Source organism: Lissotriton vulgaris, unplaced genomic scaffold (genome assembly GCF_964263255.1).
Source record: "Lissotriton vulgaris unplaced genomic scaffold, aLisVul1.2 SCAFFOLD_3888, whole genome shotgun sequence".
In the NCBI taxonomy this organism is placed as follows: Eukaryota; Metazoa; Chordata; class Amphibia; order Caudata; family Salamandridae; genus Lissotriton; species Lissotriton vulgaris.
Window position 1 is genome coordinate 125,916 of NW_028248917.1, and position 22,679 is coordinate 148,594.

Consider the following 22,679-nt stretch of genomic DNA (forward strand, 5'->3'; position numbering starts at 1 on the left):
AGAAGGGTGCAAGGCAGAGGGGAGAAGGGTGCAAGGCGGAGGGGAGAAGGGTGCAAGGCAGAGGGGAGAAGGGTGCGAGGGGGAGAAGGGTGCAAGGCAGAGGGGAGAAGGGTGCAAGGTAGAGAAGGGTGCAAGGCAGAGGGGAGAAGGGTGCAAGGCTGAGGGGAGAAGGGTAAGGGTGCAAGGCAGAGAAGGGTGCAAGGCAGAGAAGGGTGCAAGGCAGAGGGGAGAAGGGTGCAAGGCAGAGGGGAGAAGGGCGCAAGGCGGAGGGGAGAAGGGTGCGAGGCAGAGAGGAGAAGGGTGCAAGGTGGAGAGGAGAAGGGTGCAAGGCAGAGGGGAGAATGGTGCAAGGTTGAAAAGGGTGCAAGGCAGAGGTGAAGTAGGGTACAAGGAAGAGAATGGTGCAACGGGGAAGGGGAGAAGGGTGCAAGGTGGAGGGGAGAAGGGTGCAAGGCGGAGAGGAGAAGGGTGCAATGCAGAGAGAAGTGTGCAAGGCAGAGGGGAGAATGGTGCAAGGCGGAGGTGGAGTTGAGTACAAGGAAGAGATTGGTGCAAGGGGGAGGAGGAGAAGGATGCAAGGGGGAGTGCGAGAAGGGTGCAAGGCGAAGGGAAGAAGGGGGCAAGGCAGAGGAGAAGGGTGCAATGGGGAGGGGGAGAAGGGTGCAAGGCAGAGGGGAGAAGGGTAAAAGGCAGAGGGGAGAAGGGTGCGAGGGGGAGAAGGGTGCAAGGTAGAGAGGAGAAGGGTGCAAGGCAGAGGGGAGAAGGGTGCAAGGCAGAGAAGGGTGCAAGGTGGAGGGGAGAAGGGTGCAGGGCAGAGGGGAGAAGGGTGCAGGGCAGAGGGGAGAAGGGTGCAGGGCAGAGGGGAGAAGGGTGCAGGGTAGAGGGGAGAAGGGTGCAGGGTAGAGGGGAGAAGGGTGCGAGGCGGAGAGGAGAAGGGTGCAAGGTGGAGAGGAGAAGGGTGCAATGCAGAGAGAAGGGTGCAAGGCAGAGGGGAGAATGGTGCAAGGTTGAAAAGGGTGCAAGGCGGAGGTGGAGTAGGGTACAAGGAAGAGAATGGTGCAACGGGGAGGGGGAGAAGGGTGCAAGGCGGAGGGGAGAAGGGTGCAAGGCAGAGAGGAGAAGGGTGCAAGGCAGAGGAGAGAAGGGTGCAAGGCATAGAAGGGTGCAATGCAGAGAGAAGGGTGCCAGGCAGAGGGGAGAATGGTGTAAGGTTGAAAAGGGTGCAAGGCGGGGGTGGAGTAGGGTACAAGGAAGAGATTGATGCAAGGGGGGGAGGAGGAGATGGATGCAAGGGGGAGTGCAAGAAGGGTGCAAGGAGGATGGTGATGAAGTAAAAAATGTTCCCCCCCCCCCCCCCCGGAAGCATTTCTGCAGACGCACACCACTTTGTGAGAGAGAGAGAGAGTGGAGAGAGAGAGACAGACAGAGAGGGAGAGTAGAGAGAGGAGAGAGTGGAGAGAGGGAATGGAGAGAGAAAGGAGGGAGAGAGAGAGAGAAAGGAGAGAGAGACAGAGGAGAGAGAGTGGAGAGAGAAGAATGGAGAGAAAGAGAGAGAGAGGAGCGAGTGGAGAGAGAGGAGAGGGAGAGAAGGGAGAGAGAGTGGAAGAAGACAGTGGAGAGAGAGGGGGAGACAATGGAGAGAGAGAGTAGAGAATAAGAGAGAGTGGAGAGAGAGGAGAGTAGAGAGAGTAGGGAGTAGAGTAGAGAGAGTAGAGGAGAGAGAGGAGAGTAGAAGGAGAGTAGAGAGAGAGAGTAAATAGAGGAGAGAGAGTAGAGAGAGAGTGAGAATAGAGAGAGAGAGAATAGAGAGAGAGAGAGAGAATAGAGAGAGAGTGAGAATAGAGAGAGGGAGAGAGAGTGGATAGAGAGGGAGTGGAGAGAGAGGGAGTGGAGAGAGAGAGAGAGGGAGTGGAGAGTAGAGAGGGAGAGGAGAGTGGGGAGCAAGGGAGTGGAGAGAGAGTAAAGAGCGAGAGTAGATCAAAGTTCATCTTTCTTTACAACCTTAAATAGGCCGATCTTTTGTTTGCAAAATTACATTAAATTGTATTAGACGTATACAATAATCCAGTGTACTAAACGTATCTTAGTGCTTTCATTGGGGACGTAGTCACTAGGTAGGACAAATATTGACAACCTATACTTATTGACTAAGGGCTCCCTGTTCTGTTGACAGGATAGATGATCATAAAGGCAAGATAGAGCACTTGCACTAAAGTTATCTGGGTGATGCCAGTGCCCAAAAAGGCTTAGCTCAATCACAAGTCACATATAGCCTCCCAATATAACCTATTCAAGGAAATAATGCAGTTCATCCTCTGTATTATGACCCAATTCAATACACAGCGCACTTTCACACATTAAAAGCACGCACTTAACTTTTTCATTTCCCCCCTCCCCACCCTATTTCCAAAAACAAAGGGAAAGGGGTAACGAAACAAACCACCTCTTGGAGCAACACCAGGGGCACACTAAGTCTCCTGCACGCACAATCCTCCCGCACACGTCTCGCCTCTGAACGTGAAACCGACACTAGTCTGCATCTGCTGCCTCGAGGGGTGGGGAGACCACGGCACCGAAACTAAAGACGCGCCCCGAGCACCGTGGGCACTCTGAAAGGAGCGAAAAAAAATACAATACAGCGCAATCTGCATATCCAGCCCGCCTCCTTCCGTCTCAAAGTCAATTCCCTGTTGCCGCCTCTCGGGCGAGCTGCTTCATGATCAATGCCAATGAACCACATATTGTCTGTATCTCTATGATGCTCTTTCATGTGAAAGGTCAATGGGTGTCTGAGATCCCTATTCCGTCTTGCGTGTACATGTTCCTGTATGCAAATTTTTAGGGCTCTTTTGGTACTTCCTACGTAGATTTTATTGCAACCACACCCAAGGATGTATGTCACGTACTTGGTGTTACAGTTAATCAAGTGGTCTATTTTGTACTTTTTTTTGGTATTGAAATAAAATTCCTTGGTTCTGTTTCTCCCCAGATTGCACATATTACAGTCATTGCATGTATAGAAACCCTTTGCTGTTGGCGTTAACCAACTTGTTTGCCTCGGGGACTCTATGTAACTTGGGCACAAGATGTTTCGAAGATTTTTGCCTCTTCTGTAGCATACTTTGGGTTTCATAGCCACTAAGTAAGCCCTGTAGGCTTGGTATATCTGCGAGAAAGTGCCAGTGCCTCCTCAAGATGTTATATACTTTACTGCTCCGATCGGTGAACTGGGTGCTAAAGGCCAAAGATCTGTTAGTGTTATTTTTTATAGATATGGGGGCTAAGGTGGTTTTTCTCATCACTTTCATCACCCTTTGGTTGGCCTTTCTGAGAGTGTCCAAAGGGTATCCCCTGTCACGGAAGCGTTTTTCTGTGTCTTTTACATTAGAAAGAAAAGTCTCCTCTGTGCTGCAATTGCGGCGCATTCGGATCATTTCCCCATAAGAGATATTGTCAATAACATGTGGGTGGGAGCTGTCATGATGTAATGTGCTGTTGCAGGCGGTCGGCTTGTGATGTGTGTGGCTGTGCATGATGTTATCCTCCACAAAAAACGTTACATCCAAAAAATCAATGGATTGTCGGTTGTGTACAATTGTAAAGCGAACATTGAATGGATTATCATTAAGGAAACCAAAGTATTCCATCAAACCCGGGGCAGGCCCATCCCAGATCATGATCACATCATCGATGTACCTGCCCCAGAATATTATGTTGTCCATCCATTTGGCCGCATGTCGTCCCCAGGCATGCTCCCGCTCAAACCAGCCCATGAAAAGGCAGACGTAAGCGGGAGCAAACCTGGAACCCATCGCTGTTCCCTGCGTCTGGAGATACCATTTGGAGTCATGTAGAAAAAAAAAATGGGACAATATGATCTGTCATTTCAAGTAGGACGCCATTATGTAATAAATGGTGTGCTGTCCTTTTGTCTAGAAAATATTCTAGTGCCATTATTCCGAATTCTTTTTGGATACAGGTATAAAGGCTGACGACGTCAAGGGTGACGAAGGTAAGAGTGTCAGACCAAGTAAAGCCCTCAAACATTCCCACGATGTCCTTTGTATCTCGTAAATAAGCGGGAAGATTTTGTACCATCGGTTGTATGAAGGTGTCCACGTATTCTGACAATTTTTCTGTCAGTGAGCTGACCCCTGAAATGATAGGGCGGCCAGGTGGAAAGAGGCCACCCTTATGGATTTTTGGTAGAATGTAGATACAGGGGAAAGAGGGGGCCACTACTGTGAGGTATCTACACTCCTCTTCACTGAGCATACCAATCGCCAGCCATTCCATCAATCTCATGTTAATGTGGGTGGTCAGGGCCTCTGTCGGATTACCCATCAGTCTAGTATAACAGGTGGTATCAGATAACTGACGATCTATTTCACCCATGTAATCTTCCCTGTCCATAAGAACCACGTTCCCACCTTTGTCTGCCTCACGAATAACAATGGTGGGATCTGATTGTAGATTTTAGAGCTTCAGCCTCTCTTATTGTGAGTTGTATTTACGGGGACCAGATCGTGAGGGGCTTTCCAATAGTTGGTAAAAACTCTGGGTGACCTTTTCCCGGAAAGTATCTATATTTGGGTGTGTGCCAGTTGGAGTAAATTTGGATTTAGGTTTTAGTCCACTTTCAATTGACATATTTTCCACAATATTCAGTTCACTTCTGACACACTCAATATCAACAAATGTCTCAAGTTCCACAGTCATCATTCCTTGAATAGTATTTATTTCGTTCACAGTATGTTCTGTAGCAGAGTTAACATTGTTTAAGTTCACAAGGTAAGGGGGGGGTTGAGTGAAAAATGATCTTTGAGTTTCAACAACCTTGTAAATTTCAATAAATCCACAAACAAATCAACATCCCCTCCAACTTGATTCGGACAAAAACCTAGTCCCTTACTTAGGACTGAAATATCATCATGCTTCAAGATTCTTTTGGACAGGTTGACAACTATAGGCATTTCTGACCTCTCCCAATCTGTCCTTGCTATTGTTGTTGATTCTCTGTCTTGGATCTCGTCAATCTCCCTACTGGTTCTAGATTTGGCTTTTTGTTGTTTCTGTTTACGTTCCTGCCAATTCCTCCCTCCCCTTCTTGTTTTTGATGTTCTTTGTGTATAGGTTGTGCCCCTAACCTCAATCTCTCCATCTCCAATAAAAAATCACTAGATCTTGTTTCTGTTTCAGATGTACCTAAGGGCTCAACTGAGGAGATGGAGCTGGCGGCCGATGATCTTGAGGTTATGCTGCTAGCAGTACTCAGTTCTAAGGTATCTTCCCTTAGTCTTTTACCCTCTCCAGGGATTTTCACATTGTCATACTTCTGGGAGACAGTATACACCCTCCCATCCTTATAATCTTTGTTGTCCCTTTTGATTTTTTTCAACTGCTTATCCCTTAGATAAATTTGGTGATTTTCCAAGACCCCATCCAATATAGCATAGTTCTTTTTTACTACGTCCTTCAATTCGGACAGTGCTATTTCCTTTTCTAGTTCCTCTATTTCCTGTTGGGCTTTCGCTCCCTTCTTTTCTGCATTTTTTATTAGAATGCGCATCATGATAAAGCAGGCATTCCGGAGATTATTTTCCCAATCTTCTAATTGCTCTTTGTCGAGGTCTTCAAACGTGGGGAAAATTAGTATTTTAAGCCCACGTGGTATTTTTTCATTATCTATATACTTTCCCAGGGTGGTACCGTCCCACCATCTGGACAGTTAGTTTTTCTTTAATTTCTCCAATTTCTGAAATTTCGCTTTTAAGCCTTCTGTTTTAGGAGTTACTATACTGGTAGTTTTGGCCCCAGATGTAAATAAGTCCTGCGTAAGTTCTTGCCGTCTGTCTTTGAAACTGAGCATAATTAAAAACCCCTATTTTCGGGGTTCTCACTTGGACAATTTCCAATAAATACAGGGTGTGTTAGTGCTAGCGAATGTGATATACAATTAAAACAACAAAGACCCAACGATGGAACCTTCTTTCTAGCAGCACCTAACTAACTATAACCCTGCGTATGTATCTTCCCCTAGAAATTAAATTGGGGTTTGTAGGCACACTGAATGGCACCCACCGCAACAGTGCCTATTCCCTAAGGAATTCAATTTGACATAAACAACAACAAAGGTGCACCACAAGATATAGCAAGGAATATATGTTGTACAATGAACCGCGAGCTATGGTATTTTCTTGAGTTTCAAAATCTTTTATTTCAAGGGTGTAAATGAAGCACCATACAGCCGACGCGTTTCGTCCCACACAGGGGACTTCTTCAGGGCTGTTAATACAAACATATGAACAATAGAAAATGTATGAAAAACACATTTGACAAAACATGTACAAACATTTACATTAACAATACATGTACATTACAAAAATATATAAAAAGCCTCCTTTAAAACATTTTTTACTGAAAAACGGCTTGAAACAGACAAGGCGTAAAGAAATGGAGGCCTAATTTTCCAAGACAAAACACTGATCGACAGACAGCGTAAATTTAAAGAACTCAAATGTCAGAGGGGTATAGAAACCAACCCCATTCCAAATACCCAGCTTTAGTCAGAGTCCAGACATTGTTGTTTATATTAACAAAAGAAAGTATTCTTTAAGCTAATAGGCATTTAAGGAAACAGGAGAATATAGAAATGGGGAGAGGAATGCGAGTAATAGTCAAAGAGACATGAGTCAAGGCTTAAGTCACATCTAAAAAGCAGCTAGAGTGCGAAAGCACAACAGAGCGGAGAAGGGGAACTAGGGCGGGGAAAGCAAAGAGTCAGCTGAAGAATACAAGTAGGTGAGGGTGTATACCTTAGATTCAAGATAATGGCTTCGGAAGTAGTTGTAGCGCAATGTTCAGAAAGTCTTGTTGCACCAAGTAATTGAACGAAGACGATATATATATTTGTATTTGTTTACAACATAAGAGGTAATCAAATGGAAAAACAAGGAGAAACAAATTAGTAGAGTCCTAATTGTAACGAAGGGGCTTAGTAGCCTCCTAGGGAAAGATGGGAAAAGTCATCAGAAAAAGACTTACAATCCAAATCTGGTCCAATGGGTTCCAGGATTGGAATGGTACTCGTATAATAGCGTAAATGCTCAATGTAGGAACTTGCCACCAAAGCAAAAAATGGGTTACAATAAACCAGAACGATCTGAGAAAATGAGAATCGTAAAGTTCAAGGATGCAACCAGCAATCATTCAGAACATACTTATACAGTGAGAGGAGAACATCAGAATAGTTAAACAATAATAGAGCTAAATAGGGGAAAGGATTAGGACAGTAGCAGTTTGAAATTGAAAACCTTATTACAGTATTAAAGTATTGATGCGCAATTGGGAGTGATATATGAAAGATTGCGCCTGCTACCTGTTCAGGTAGAAGTCTCTATAATTGGTCTGTTTCTACACAAGTGTTCCATACTACATCACTGTATTCTTTAGCAAGAGCACAATAAGTACACAAGGAAATTCAGCTAAGACCCCCAAGTAAAGAACCCGTTAAGTAAGTGGACCAGTCAAAGTTAACATCCACATTTCCACACTTGTGCTTACCTATCTCAGGAACTAAAATCCTCCGTGACTCCAGACGTGTATTGAGTCAGGGCAGGATAGATGAAGGACAAACGATGCCAGGTATGTATATATCTATAAAGATATGAGTGCTTGGTAAGTGCAAGAAAAGACTGTATAATCAGCAACATACGGGTAAGAGTTCCCCTGCTCTGCTCTGTTGTGCTTTCCCACTCTAGCTGCTTTTTAGATGTGACTTAAGCCTTGACTCACGTCTCTTTGACTATTACTCGCATTCCTCTCCCCATTTCTCTCTTCTCCTGTTTCCTTAAATGCCTATTAGCTTAAAGAATACTTTATTTTGTTAATATAAACAGCAATTTCTGGACTCTGACTAAAGCTGGGTATTTAAAATGGGGTTGGTTTCCATTCCCCTCTGACATTTACGTTCTTTAAATTTTTTTAATTTTTTTTAATTTTTAGAAGACCTTTATTGACAGGAAGATATATATACAACCATATGCGCAGCCCGAAGGCAATTCCATCAGGATCAAAAGCAGGAGCATTGTGGTCTAATTTTCAATTTAGTCAAGTCAAGTCAAAAACCACTTTATTCGATTTTGTTAAAAATCATAAAAGCATACTACAGCAGTTAAAAATCGTTCCAAGAACATATTTAAAAATAATTTTTTTACATATTAAATACAATTTAGTATAATAAAATTCCATATGTTACAGTACAAATTAGTATAAACATTTTTCATATGATACAGTGCATTTTTGGGACAGTAAAAAGGTCAGTTTGGAAAGACTCATCATGTGCAAAAAAGCAAAAGATACCAAATTCATAACAGTCCCCACAGTTAGGCTTGTACTTTCCTCCTCCTAATTCGAACAGCAGCGACGAGGTAATTTGCCACACTGAACATTACCAGGGGTGAGTCAAGCATTTGTAGGTACAAAAGAGCAGGTTTTGCTTGCATAAACGCTTTCCCCTTCAGTAAGGGTAACAGATACTTTTGCCTTGGAACATGATAATAAGGGCAGAATAACATAAGGTGCATATTATCTTGTATGGAAAAGTTGTCACATTCACATACAGGTGCATCCTCGAGCTTGAACCATCCCTGTTTGTTACAGAGAATCAAATAAATCTGGTTAAATCTAAACTTAACCAGAAGCCATCTGTGGAACGGGATATTGACTAGGGCAAGATACGGTTGGATGGCAATACAGGTAAGTGTCATATAATGCGCTCTGACCGTGGGTTTTATTAACTGGCGTTGTTCTCTCTCCAAAGACTTAAGTTTGTAGAAATTTTCCTTAACCCAAGCCAGGTCCGCTTTTTGTAAATCAAGCGGGGAGGAAAAAATCTCTGGGCGTCCCAGTTCTACAGAGCACTTGTTAATGTATGCCAGCCAAGCAATATCTTTAAACTTATCCAATTTTAAGCAGTCCAATAAAATTTTGTGGTTGAGGCCTAAGTTATTATTTGTCCACACTCTTATCCACAAAAGTATAGGTGCCATAGAGAGGACATCAGTAATGTATCCCACTCCAAGCTCCTGATGGACTGAAAAAGTGGCTGTTGATACGGGGAGTCCTAATATTGAACATAAAAACTTATTGACCTCCGTTTGGATGGTTTCAGTTTTAACATAACCCCATAATCCAGCCCCGTACCTAGCTATAGCCAATGATTTTGCTCTATACAAGGCTAAAAGTGCACCACTTGGTTTCCCCCCTAGTCTCCTTGAGAAGCTTAAAATAGCGTTAACGGAGCTTCTCACTGCTTTAGTCTTTGCTACTATCTGGGGGATCCAGCTGCCCTTAGTGTCGAAAATTACTCCCAGGTAAGTGAAAACTTTAACATTACTGATCACTTCCCCTTTGCAGAAAAAGGATTTAGTGTTATTTATAGCTGCCCCAAAGACCACTACATGGGATTTCGTATTATTGACCACAAGGTCAAGAGAGGACATGAAGTCACTAAATGCATTAAGAAGTCTCTGGAGGCCCAGATGTGTCCTAGCTATTAAGGCAGCATCATCTGCGTACAAGAGCACTGGGATGTATGTGTCTCCTGCACGCGGAATGTCCACAGATGCAGCCAGAAGAGTTTTTTCCAGAGAGTTTATATATAAAGTGAACAGCATAGGGGTAAGGATGCAACCTTGTCGCACACCCCGGCCTGATTTAAACCACGCTGTGCGATGTCCCTCTTGGTCCATTCTAATGGAAGCCTTGTGAAGTTCAGCCAAGAAGTAGACCAAAGGGGGGGTCCAAACCCATTTGTTGCAACATGGCCCACAACTTGGCTCTGTTCACAAGATCGAAAGCCGTGGACAAATCCATATAAGCAACGAAGATTGTCCATTTTTTGGCCTTAGTGTATTTAGAAATTATCATGTTCAAGTTCAAGCATTGGTCCTCTGTCCCTCTACCTAATTTTCAATTTAAATCTGAAGGATATTTAGCATCAGGAGATCAAAAACAGCACATTGGTTCCGTTCTCATGAAACAGGATTGATCAGAGTACTATGCAGAATATCGCCAGAACCATACCTAGCCGCAATTAGAGACCGTCATGGAAGGGGCACGGATCAGGAGGTACATTGAACCACAAATAATACTCAGAAAACAATAGTCCACAGTCAGGAGGTTAAAAATATAACCAGTCCGCATTAAGACACAGTGGATAAGACTTCCCGATCACACAAAACCCAATCCCACTAAAGAAAGACATATAAAAGAAAGAAAAAGAGAGAGAGGAGAAAAAGACAGAGGGCCATAGAACTAAGGTAACCTAAAGCATTCCCATCCCCGAATCCCACCCTGCATACCAGCGGAAGGCCACGGCCCACCCCCCCCCCCCATAGGCATGCCTGTCGCCCCAAGAAGAACCCCAAAAGAGGGAAAGCGGAGGAGGGCCATAGCACCGGCCCCTTGTACACCCCCAGCTCAGAAGCAGAGGCCCACTCAAAAGGAACGTGGGCCCCAACCCACGGTCACCCCAATCACAAACAGTCACCAGTATGAACGACAATCCACTTCGGCACAAAAGTCACAGGAAGGTAGTTCAGGTAATCAGAAATCAGCCCTGGCCAGTACGAAGAAAGGGCAGCAATCGATCCAACCGGCTTTCAGGTAGCAGCAACAAGGCAGCAGTGGCAGGCTGGGCCATCCCGGGTCGAGACAAAGACCAAAGCGACGTTGCAGGAGCAATGTCCCAGGACACGTCCAAGTTCCACAAGGAGGCAAGGCGACGGTAATACGGCAATCTATCCGCCGGCAGGTAAGTAGTTTTGGGAGCACAGTCACAGTTCGTATCAACTCGCTCCACGGCACCAGCTCCAAGTGTCCAGCACATCCGGGGGGTGACCATTGCAGCTACCGGGACAAAGGCAGAGTCTCGTTCTGTAGTGCACCCTGCTGCGTCCTGTGGTGCCTCGGCAATGGAGGAGGTCTGCTGTAAGATGGGTGCAGCCGCCCGCAAACCCTGCACTTCAGCGCGCCAGTCTAGAAGAGCCAGCCAGATGTCCTTTATTGTGGGCGCCATCATCGCACTTCCAGCACCTATGGACCCCGGGGCTCACACGGCGAGGAATCTATCACATCAGCTGTTCAGCGGCAGTAAGCAACACGCTGCATAAACCGGAGCCCGGGGGACACAGCACCACACGCCTCTTACCGAGTTGCGACACAATGTCTGCCGAGGCGAGCTGCTCCTCCGTCCGAGCCCCTTTTCAGATCACAGACGCCAGCAGGGTGTCCTACCACAGTGATCGATATCGCACTGCAGCGAGGAATCCAGGGAGCGACGTCGGGAGCAGTTTCGGTTTCGCTTCACGGGCACCAGTGCCTGGCAGCCGGGTGAGGCCGCTGTTGACGCGTTGCTGGGCGGCTGTTGTGCTACCCGAGGTCCCGGCGTGGCCAGCTGGGAAGGCCAGAAACTTGCAGGCGGCAGTGCGTGGCCATCTGAGGCGGTAGGATCGTCGGAGGAACGCGGTCGGGATCCACCACGATTCCGCTACAATAATCCGTGGCTGGGGTGCAGGATATTTGCCAGGAGATCGCCGCAGCTGAGGGCGAGCGGCAGAGCCGGGCGTCTATGCGGCCATTTTGGCCGCCGTCTTGGCTCCTCCTCCGTTCTTTAAATTTTAAGCTTCTGTCGATCAGTGTTTTGTCTTGGAAAATTAGGCTTCCATTTCTTTACGCCTTGTCTGTTTCAAGCAGTTTTTCAGTAAAAAATGTTTTAAAGGAGACTTTTTATATATGCTTGATGGTAATCTAGGCCGAGCTGTGGCAGCATTGAGGTCGCAGGTACGATTCTGGACCGCACTGCCATTATCGGTGGCGGGCAGGGTGGCCATCTCTAAGATGGTTGTCCTCCCAAGACTCCTCTACTACTTTACGAATTTGCCCTTTCTGGCGACGGCTGATGTGTTTCGAGCTTTGAACACCATGCTAACGGAACTGGTCTGGGGGCGGGGTAGACGCCACATCAGCCTGGTGAAACTGCAGCTACCCACAGCGGCCGGCGGGATGGGAGTCCCGGATTTACAGGCGTACTACTATGCATGTCAATTACATTGGCTGGCCTACTGGCTGGCGGGACACAACCTGCATGAAATAGGCATGTCCGAAGCGGATAGGGAATGGGGTGCAATACACACCCTATTGCTGCCAAACGCTGCGATCCCCGGTAAATCTCCTCCCTTGCTCAAGTTGGCCATTACCTGCTGGAGGAGGGCCATACGGTACTCGTCCCCCGCCACCTCCTATGCTCCCACGATACCACTGCTGGGGATCCCACTGGGGTCGGGAATATTGTCTACCAGGGCACTCACTACGTGGACCGACGCCGGGGTAACACAAGTGGGTGACCTATTCAGCGATGGGCATATGATGTCCTGTGAAGATTTTTGCACAACCCATCACACGCCTGGGGGGATGTTCTTGATACATGCAGGGGTGCGCAACTACATCACACGGCATTGGGCACCGGACGGCAACGAACCAAATATGAATCCACTACACACGATGCAATACCTGATGGGTTCAGGGAGTCACTTAACAAAATGGATTACGAGTGGTATACGTACTGGGAGGGCGATGTCGTTGCAGCCACTGCGAGACGCGTGGGAGAGAGATGCCGGCCGAGTGTTTCGAGATAAAGAGTGGGAGCGTGTCCTTGCATTCCCCAGGAAAGTTTCACGGAACCCAAAATTTAAATTCATCCAACTCATGATTCTACACCGCGCATACCTCACGCCCCACCGACTACACGTAATGTTCCCTGACACACCAGATTCATGCCCCCGGTGCGGCGTGGAAGATGCGAGGATAATACACATGCTATGGGAATGCCCGAAATTAGGATATTACTGGGCAATGATACACAACGCCTCACACAAAGTGTCCCCCAACAGAGAATACAACACTATATCCACTAGCTTACTAGGACTGGGACCCGTAGAGCGTAAGAAAAGTGTAGCCACACGGTTTGTTGACCTTGCATTGCTCATGGCCAAGCGCACTATTACCATGAGATGGAAATCGAGCAGGCCACCTGACCCAGACGTGTGGAGGGCGGAAGTAATAAGGTGGGGTAAGGCGGAGGGAATGGCACTACAGACAGAAGAGCGCAAAGGCTTGCGAAAGATTCCTATATCCCTTGAATGGAACACTGTTATGCTGTCCTTTGAAATGTCGGATGGGAATACTGCCTCTGAGGGGTCGATGATGGATGACTGAAATGTGGTGAGTGCATTGTGGACACCGCTTATTTGGACTCCACTACACGCCCGAATGGCAAGGGATGGCAGCTCATGCACAGACACAGGTGCATTGACTAGGGAGATATTCATATGAAACAGTGATGTACCTTACAGAGACCTGGAGGGCCTTGCGGCACAGGATTGGATTCACGAAGAATAGGTTTTAGGTTATACCGCCATGTCTAAACTTATGCTATGCCTGAATGGGAGTGCCTGGGGAGGGATGCTGGGTGGGGGAGTTGGGTAGAAGAGTTGGGAATAGTGTAACAGAATTAAACAAAAAACAGAAAAGCTGATATGAGCAAACACAGTACTATGGACGTACAACACTGGATACTCTGACGAATAACTAACTGTACTGTACTGATTATGTGATGTTATCCTGCTAATAAACAGTTAAAAAAAAAAGCAGACTTTTTATATATTTTTGTAATGTACATGTATTGTTAATGTAAATGTTTGTACATGTTTTGTCAAATGTGTTTTTTATATATTTTCTATTGTTCATATGTTCGTATTAACAGCCCTGAAGAAGTCTCCTGTGTGGGACGAAACATGTCGGCTGTATGGTGCTTCATTTACACCCTTGAAATAAAAGATTTTGAAACTCAAGAAAATACCATCGTTCGCGGTTCATTGTACAACATATATTGCATGCTATATCTTGTAGTGCACCTTTGTTGTTGTTTATGGCAAAGCTGAAAACTGTTTGCAAAAAAAAAGAACAGCTGCAAACTCGGACTGATGTTTGTGTCGGTGTGGAACAATATGCGTTTCATAAAACTGCCGTTGTTTGTTTACTTTGCTTGTTTTGCTGTCGAGCGAGGGGTTCGGTCTGCGCAGAGATTTTGAAATATTTAATCGTTCTCTGTGCATAGTAACATCTGATCAGCGTGTGAGGGTCCGCTCGGTTTTCTGTCCTGTGGGAGGAGCTGATAGGCAAACTGTGTCTTTTTGTCTAAAAACCCGAAGAACGAGTGTCGCATTTGTGTGCGCCAAATAGAACACCAGGTAGTGTACAGTAGCGTAGCAAGGGTGCCCATGAGTCCTGGTGCAAGCAAGGTGAATGTCCCCATTGACTACTGTTAAAATAGTAAAATAAAGCACTGTGGGTGTTCAGTCAGCCCCTCACGGCACTGGGCCCGCGGTGCTACTGCACCTTCTGCACTAATAGTCTCTGGGAAAGGTGTAGGGTGTTAAGTCATTTGCCCTGGTGCCAGCAAAGAAAACCAGGGTTGCAGGGTTGGGTTGCAGATTACTGCATTAGGCCGTTAACTCTGTTTGACCTTGGTGCCACCCCACCTGCTGCGCTGTTCATAGCCGTGCCAGCGACACTATGCCCGGCAGAAATTCATTTTCTTAGTCAAGGAAAAAAAAGGATATATTTTGCAAACTTATTTTTTGCAGCAGAAGCCATTCTTAGTTTGCAGTGAGTCCTGTGCCATTAGTGTGCATTTGTTTTTTAATTCAGAGCATGTTGCGTTTTTGGTCCTTTGCCTTCTACACAGTCTTAAAGTATCGGATGAAATGTCCCAGAATTCAAAGCCAGGTCTGGCTGACACATGACACAGGACCCCTTGCAAGGCCTGTATGCCCTCATGCATACTGCTTCCCGCTTTGCGCCCTCACTGCCCTTGCGCCTTCACTCCCCTAACGCCTTCACTGCCCTAACACGGCGTAACGCCTTCACATTGCCCCCGGACCTTCGCACCACTCTGCATGAGATGGGTTTCGCTCCTCCCCTTCCTTTTCAGGTTGACAACTGAAATCTGGGTCCTTGAGATAGAAATCTCTAGTAGGTGGAGCATAGCAGTGCAATAGGACATTCATGCAAAGGGTCATAGTATGGTAGGGCAAAATGACTTTTCACCCAGGGAGCCAACAGACCTTGCACTGTGCTGGGGGAAATATCTAAAGCTACATGCTACATCAGTAGACCGTATCTCCAACATTTCTGACGCTAAAGTTCCCAGATAGCTTTCATCCCTATTCTTCTTCCCCTCCCAGGAGCATATCAGATTTATATACCTACTGCAGTGGTTGACTTCTAGCCTTCCACCCTTGACTGGTAGGGAGGGATTACTTTTTCTTTTTTTAATATGCCTTCTGCACTCTGTGAGGGTGCATTGTTTTTCTCACTCTCCTACTTGTGTTTTCTTTATATTTTTGTATATTATCTTTAAAACAAAATTTATTGAGGGGCCAGCAGTTGCACACTGCTACAGGTCTGTTTGTTTTTGGGCCTGTGCTTTCCGAGCCCCACTTTTAATTTTTTAAGATTTGCTTCTTTTAAAACAAGCATTGGCATAGCAAATAGGTCTCGTCTTTGGGACCTTATAAGTGTTTAGCCATGCAACAGTTGACTTTGGTGCACCTAGAATATTGTGCTGCATAACTAAATACTTTAAGGTCCCAAAAGCGAACCCTATTGGCTATGCCAATGCTTGTTCAATTAGGAAGGGCTGGTTCCATTTGATACCCTATGATCGGATTACGCTATTCCGAATCTGAACGCTATCAATACTTCCAAATTAGACATTGGGTAGCACATCTGTCGATCCATCCGCGGCAGAGAGGTTCCTGACACCGTACGAGATATAGCTCCTGGGTAAACACACAGACAGAAGTCATATCGGAACTATACGTTTTGCTCCAGCCCCCTTTGGCCGGCGATAAATCCCCCTCCCAGAAGCGCTGGGAATCTGAACTGGGCCAGCCATTCTCCCCTAAGTAATGGCGCAATATTTACCACTGAGCCAGACACACCACTTACATGGCCAGCACTAAAACGGCTGTCAAACTTACTTCCTATTGATACTTACCTCTGGTGCGACTTCACAGGGGCAACCCAGCCCGCAGTAATGCATTCTGGCATCAATGTGGGGCAAAAGGCACGTTCACTCACTCACTTTGGGATTGCCCTGGACTCAGCATGCTGGTCTTCAGTCCTAGATGATATTGACACTCACCTCAATTTTCTACTCGGCACCCCAGATTTCCATCATACACCCTACTAGACCTTCCTAACCCACTCACTTATCCTCTCATCTTGCAGGGGTCACCAGATTAGCATAGCGCTGGGGGGTGCTCATCAGACCATCCTGGCCCTTTGGAGCCCACCCACTGCCCAACTCATGTGGCTTGGTTTAGAGCTCTATGGGACATACTGGCGATGGAAACACTCACCATCACACTGACGTCACAGAGCGAGACCTTTAGAGCCATTTGGCACCCCTTCCTAGCTTTAACTAAGGAATTTAGAGAACTGACCTGCCCCAGTTATTCGCTACTGCGCTTGGCTGACTTACAAGCAACTTAAATGGTCGAACACATATGTGAACCTTACAACTACCCTAACATCATAGCATACATAGCAAGTGGTACCTGGGGCTTGGGGGGGGGGGGTATAAGGGTGGATTGGGGGTGGGGGGAAGTTTTGTTCCTTTTTAGGTCGTTTGCTCGACTTTTAGTAAGGGGGTTTTCAGAGTGCTACCAGAGACTTTTACTTGCCTCAAGCTTGCGTGCATGTGCGCAGCCACCATGTGGGTAAGTAACGTTCGTGCATGTCTTGGCCCCCACTGTGCTCCTCACTTATTTTGGCTTCAATCTGCCATCTGGCCTTCCTCGCGGCACCCCTCTGCCTCTCCCCCATCACAGAGCTCGTCTTTACTCCGCCTCAGTTCCACCCTGCGGTCGGGTGCGCTTCACTTCCTCATACTAAAAGTAAAGTCCTTGTTTGCTTTCTCTGACCCCAATCTGTCGTCTCTTAATTTCTGTGAGCCTCCTCTGTCCCTCTTTACTTTCGCTAACTCCCTTTAACGCTCCTTGATTTATTTGTCCCTGATTGCTTGTTTTTGTTTTTTTAGCGTGCGCGCACACACAACTCGAGGCTTGTTCCTAGAGAGGTGCGTAGTAATGGCAGCCTGTTACGCTGTTGCCACAGCGAGATGAGCTTCAAGTGTGCTGTCGCAATCTAGCTTAACTGTGTCCATTTCGCCTCTTTGGTGCGGCATGAACGAACCCTATGAAATTGTGTCATTAAGAAATAAAACTGACTCTAGACTTGTCAGCTTGGCGCTAGGTGTTTCAGCATGTAATCGTGCATATCAAATTGCATATCATAGATATGGGCTCCACACGGGTGAGGACAGGGAGTGACTCTGAAAGTGCGGAGAGTAAACAAACCCATCCTTTCTATATGTTAGGGGTGGTCGGATTTGACCCCATTCATAAGTGTTCAATGTAGATTCCACAGGGCTGCGTAGAATGCTTAGTTCTACAAACCTTCTAGTGCCCCTGTGAGACTTATGTACCTTTCCCTAAAACCTCTTACTGGGTAAGTCATGGTATTTTGAGACGCTCCCTAGGTAGCTGAAAAGGGAAGCTCCCCCGCGAATCATTGCTTGGCTTACTGTTTGGTTAGTGACCACGCCCCCTCTACTCAGCGTTCTGCTCCGTGAGGTTCCCGTAGTGTTCTGAGATCCTGCTTTGTCCTATCGATCCAGTTTGTGCTCTTTTCCAGCTCCTGAGATTTCCGCCTTTGGGGTCACGGTATTTTCTGTTCCTGATCTGTGTCCTGCCTGTTGTTTTTCCTCCCGCCCTGCTCCGTTACCTTTCCACTTCTCAGCACGCCCTTCCCCGGTGCCTAGCGTCCCCTTCCGCCTTGATTCCCCGCCTGCCCTTCTCTCCTCTTTTGTTGTCAGTTCCTGGCTGGCAATTCAGCTCTGTGTTTATGCTCCGCGGTCACTCTTGTGATCGGAGGGGTTTTGTGTATGTTTGTTGTTTGCGCTCCACTCCGTCTTGAGTTTACGAGTGGAGCGTGGCTGGTCTATCGCGTCTTGTTGTACGTACGCCCACTCCGTTCTGCTCTTCAGTTACTAGTCAGACGGGGTGTGTCTATTGTCCGTGTTTAATGTTGTTTGTCCCCTTCCTCCGCTTTGTCTTAAGCTTATGAGCCGGAAGTGGGGATTGTCTGTGTTATATGTTTGTTACTCGCTCCACGCTGTCTTAAGTTTATGCGCTGGAAGTGGGAAATTCTGTATCACTTTGTATTTAGCTTTATAAGTGATACTAGTGTCATCAGCTGCGCTTGTGGCCCCCATTCCTGCTCTGTCTTCAGTTTATGAGTAGGTCTGGAATTGGGTGCATTCTACCTTGGAGATATCCTTGCTAGTTGTCCCCCAGGTTCTCTGCTGTATCTCCTGGTTCTTGCATGGACTTCTAGCTTAAAGCCCTGACACTCACCTATGAGGTAAGTGGAATGTTATGTTGAACACTTGTGTATCAGACCTGTAAAGTACTGGTGAGGTTAGTATTGTTGTACATGTATTTTCCAGTCTCCTGCCATCAAGACTGCAGCTACTTCACCTTGCTGGGGGAGAGTGGTATACTCCCTGGGAAAATTCCCCCCCACACTTTTTGGTAGCAGCTGCCTTGTAGCGAAGTTATACCTTATCGCTTTGGTAGTTGCTGTCTGGAAGTGTGTGGGACATTCATCTTTGCTCCTGTGGACGAACAGCCTCCTCTACCGAGGGGGATCCTTGACACTATATGTAGGATACATGCCATTTGGCAGTGAGTATGTTTTTGGCAGTTTCGACTATTTATGGAATGCATAATCAATGGCATTGAATACGAATTTCCTGATATTTTATTTACAAGAGTGAAATGAGGAGTAGTAAGCTCATACACAGATTTAATGTGTGATTCCACTGAAAGGGCACAGTTTAAGAATGTACATTCTCAGCAGGGATCTGAGCTGAAGCCTTTGTGTGGTGTGAGAGAAGCTGGAAGCTTGTAATGTTTATACATATCAAAACTGCCCTAATTACATGGTCTCTGTTATCTGATGCCGTTTGCTTGGTGCAATTGTCTCACGTTCCCAAGGTCTAATTGCGTTGTTTCGTGTGAGATACCTTAGTGCTTGAGTTTCAACCCAGAGCGCTGTGGCAGCCTTCGACCTCAACCCAAATCTGTGTGTTCCCACCCAGTACCCACAGGGACAGATTTTGAGTGTACTGTTAAATGTAGGATCCCTGTGCAAACTGTTCCTTATTATAGGCCCATTTATAATTAGCTCCCAGTGGTACCCCTTTAATCCATCTCGGACAGGGAAAGGTTGTAGTCAGACAGCAGGGTTAAAGCCGCGACCTCGAGTTAACACACTGATTTGTTCAACAGAAGTGTTGTCTCGCGGAGGTATTTATTTACAATGAGAGGCTATACCAAACGGAGTGTGTACGTTGCTTACATTTTCTGACTGTTATTGCTTTAGTTGTATTGAAGACATGATATGCCTTTGTGCTGCCTCTCTCCCTCCATCAGACCATGCTGCCTTTACCCGCTTCCTCCTACCCTCCATCCCACCCTCAGTCCCTTGGTCCATGTTGCCTTTGCCCACCTCCCTCCCACCCTCCTTCCCTGTGGCTTTTGACACCTTCTTCAGTATTTCTATCTTTGTTACTACTTCAAAGTTTCTTTTCGGAGTGTGTATTTCACTTATATTTTTCTGACTATTGTTGTTTTAATTGTGTTACAGAAATGATATTTCTTCATGTTGCCCTCTCTCCCACTGTGTTGCCTTTGCACCCCAACCCCCGTCCCTGTGACTTTAGACCCTTCTCACCGTATCTCTGTCTTTGTTACTGTTTCAAACATGCTCCACAGTAGTTGAGAAAGTTTTTTTCAGAGTGCACTCTCCGTTATATTTTCTGACTTTTTTGTTTTAGTTGTATTACAGACATATTCCTTTATATTTTCCTCTCCCCCTCCATTTGTTTGTGTTGCCTTTACCCACCCTCTCTCACCCTCCATCTGTGTGCCTTTGCCCTCCTTCCTCCTCTCTTTTACTCATGTGGATTTTGCCCAATGGCAGCCCCATAAATAAAAGGTGGTAGGGCGGGACGGGGAGGGCAGGAGGGGTCGCCCGGTAGGTCGCTTTGGGGTTTTAGAAATAATATATTATTTTAAAATTAAAAACATACCTTCAGCCGACAGCCCCCTCCAGTGTCACACCGCCTTTCCTCTTCTTCCTTCAGCTTCAGCCTCTGGGATAGACTCCCACCCAATCCCCTTGCTTAGTGTTTAGCCATGCAGCAGTTGATGTAAGGATATTGTGCTGCATAACTAAATACTTATAAGGTCCCAAAAGCGAGACCTATTGGCTATGCCAATACTTGTTCATTTCCTTAATGGAATCCAAAAGTTGCATTATTATTCTGTGATTCAGACAGATTTTCTCTTGGAGTATATTGTTTTCTTGATTTGCCAATAAAACAGAATTAAACAAAAAATATAGATTTTAGTAGTTCCCAATCTGTTCTTTAAAAACTCATACTTCACAGCTCGGCTGGTGGGTCCCTTGCAATACCACTCAAAAAGAATAAAAATGTGTTATTGAGAAGCTTTAAGTTATTCCATCAATTAAAACCAATACCGGTGTTGAGATCGATAAATACTATAGCAATGTACACCCTGATGTATGCACGCATAGCAGTGGCAGTACCAGTACATGCATATTTAATTATGCTGTAATCTATGCATGCACAGTGATGTCCATACCAGTAAATCCATTGTCGATGAACACAGTAACTTATGCACGCAAGACGTCAATCAGTCAATGCAATTTTGATGTACGACGTAACATCTGTACATATAATAATTAGAATATCGGTAAATATGATCTCAATGACCGCCATTATACATGTGCATGCAGTCACAAACTTGTATCATTGCTGTCAAATTCATCCGAGATAACCTTCCCATCAAATGCAAGTCTAAGATACATGATCAGACAGGCCCTGCGACCCATAGCCAAGGTTGACAGGTCACGGGTGGGAGTTACCCTTAGCCCAAAGAGAAACTCGCTCCCGGGGAAAGCCCTGATCGATCCCACAGATAGGTAGTCACACCACCAATGGGAACAAGAAGATTTGCCCCAATAAAACACGTTTGGCCAACAGCACGCGTTCCCAAAATACCACTAAGTTAGATGACACATGTAGCTAGGAACACACAGTCAATCAGGACACGACATGTATACCATATGGGGTGATCATGCGCTCACCAATCCAGACATCTGGACTCGCACACACTGGCCTACACTAGCTCTCCCGAGGTTGAGAGTCATCTGTGTTTCCTTTATCAGATGGTTGTACTTGTTGTTTAGGACTATGATGCTTTTCTAAGAATGTTGAAACGTTTTATTGTACACACAAAATGATATATATGTGGCCAAAACCTCTGTACTCCGAAACTGTCTTCAACCCGCCTCTGTTGATACTTTTCGGGCAGCTGTGTTTAATTAAACCAACTTGTTCCTGTTTTGCCAAATGTAGCTTGTCTTTTCATTTAATTAAAGTAATTTCATATTCGAGCAACATTTTGGCAAGCCAGATAGGAGAGATTGGTTTGTCGAACTCGACTGCTATCGAAGGAAGAACCCAGCCTAAACGGATTCACATTTGCGTGGAGATATTAGTGAGAAGACACCATAATTGATTAGAAGTTTTGCTGAATCCACGGGCAGGAGGTCCGTATGAAGACAGCCGTCACAGAGTAAGAGACTACATCTGATCCTTAATCCCAGTTTGTGGCATGTGACAAACTAGGACAAGCATATAGAGCACTTTTGCTTTCCCCCTAAACGGCACTCCAAAGAAGCAGAAGGTAGCTGCAGTTTTTTTGCTTAAACCATTGAGTGTGACACAACCGGCGCACCCCCAGCCGTTGGTGTTATAGAGGGTCACCACCTGAATCTTATTTATTTAGGGAGTTATTTTAGGGACTGTCTGTTTCTTAAGACTGATTGGTCCTTGAAAGAAGTGAAGGGTGTACTTTTTTGCATGGACTGCTGGTCTTCAGGCATTCTGTATGCTCTAGCCCTGAGTGAGACATAGGGTGTAATTCGAATGTTAGGAAAAAATACAGACCTTGGTGAGTAATCTGTAGCTTGTGTCTGACCACGGAGGGTGGATAGTCGTCAGCAGCCCCTGCGCACAAATCGTTGCTATTTTTGTCTGCCGAGTCGATATTGACAGACTGTTGAGCTCTCTTAGCTCTGTGTGTTACATGGAGCATCCCTCTCCTCGGCATGTAGGCGCTGGAAGGGAACTAAGGTTTTTCCATTTTTTCTGTCCAATCTTTTCTCTTCTAGTCGCTGTTAGAGTGTTCAACTTTTTTGCATTATTGATGTGGAAATTTTGCAGATTGTGCTTAATGTTTAAATATTGTCATGTTGTTAAGTTTATGCGTTTCATGAGTGATAACTATTTTTGTCCATAAATCAGAATTCCACATTTACTGTTTCATTGCTAAAAGTCAACTTGCATTGTTCTCAACTAATCATTACACTTAGTTACAGGTTATTATTTCATGTTA

The 22,679-nt window shown here is 45.8% G+C and overlaps 1 pseudogene; it reads right to left on the reverse strand.

Annotated features, from left to right (window-relative positions):
- Positions 1-2,578: 2,578 nt before the first annotated feature.
- Positions 2,579-3,812, reverse strand: LOC147663768 (uncharacterized; annotated as a pseudogene).
- Between the last annotated feature and the right edge of the window lie 18,867 nt (positions 3,813-22,679).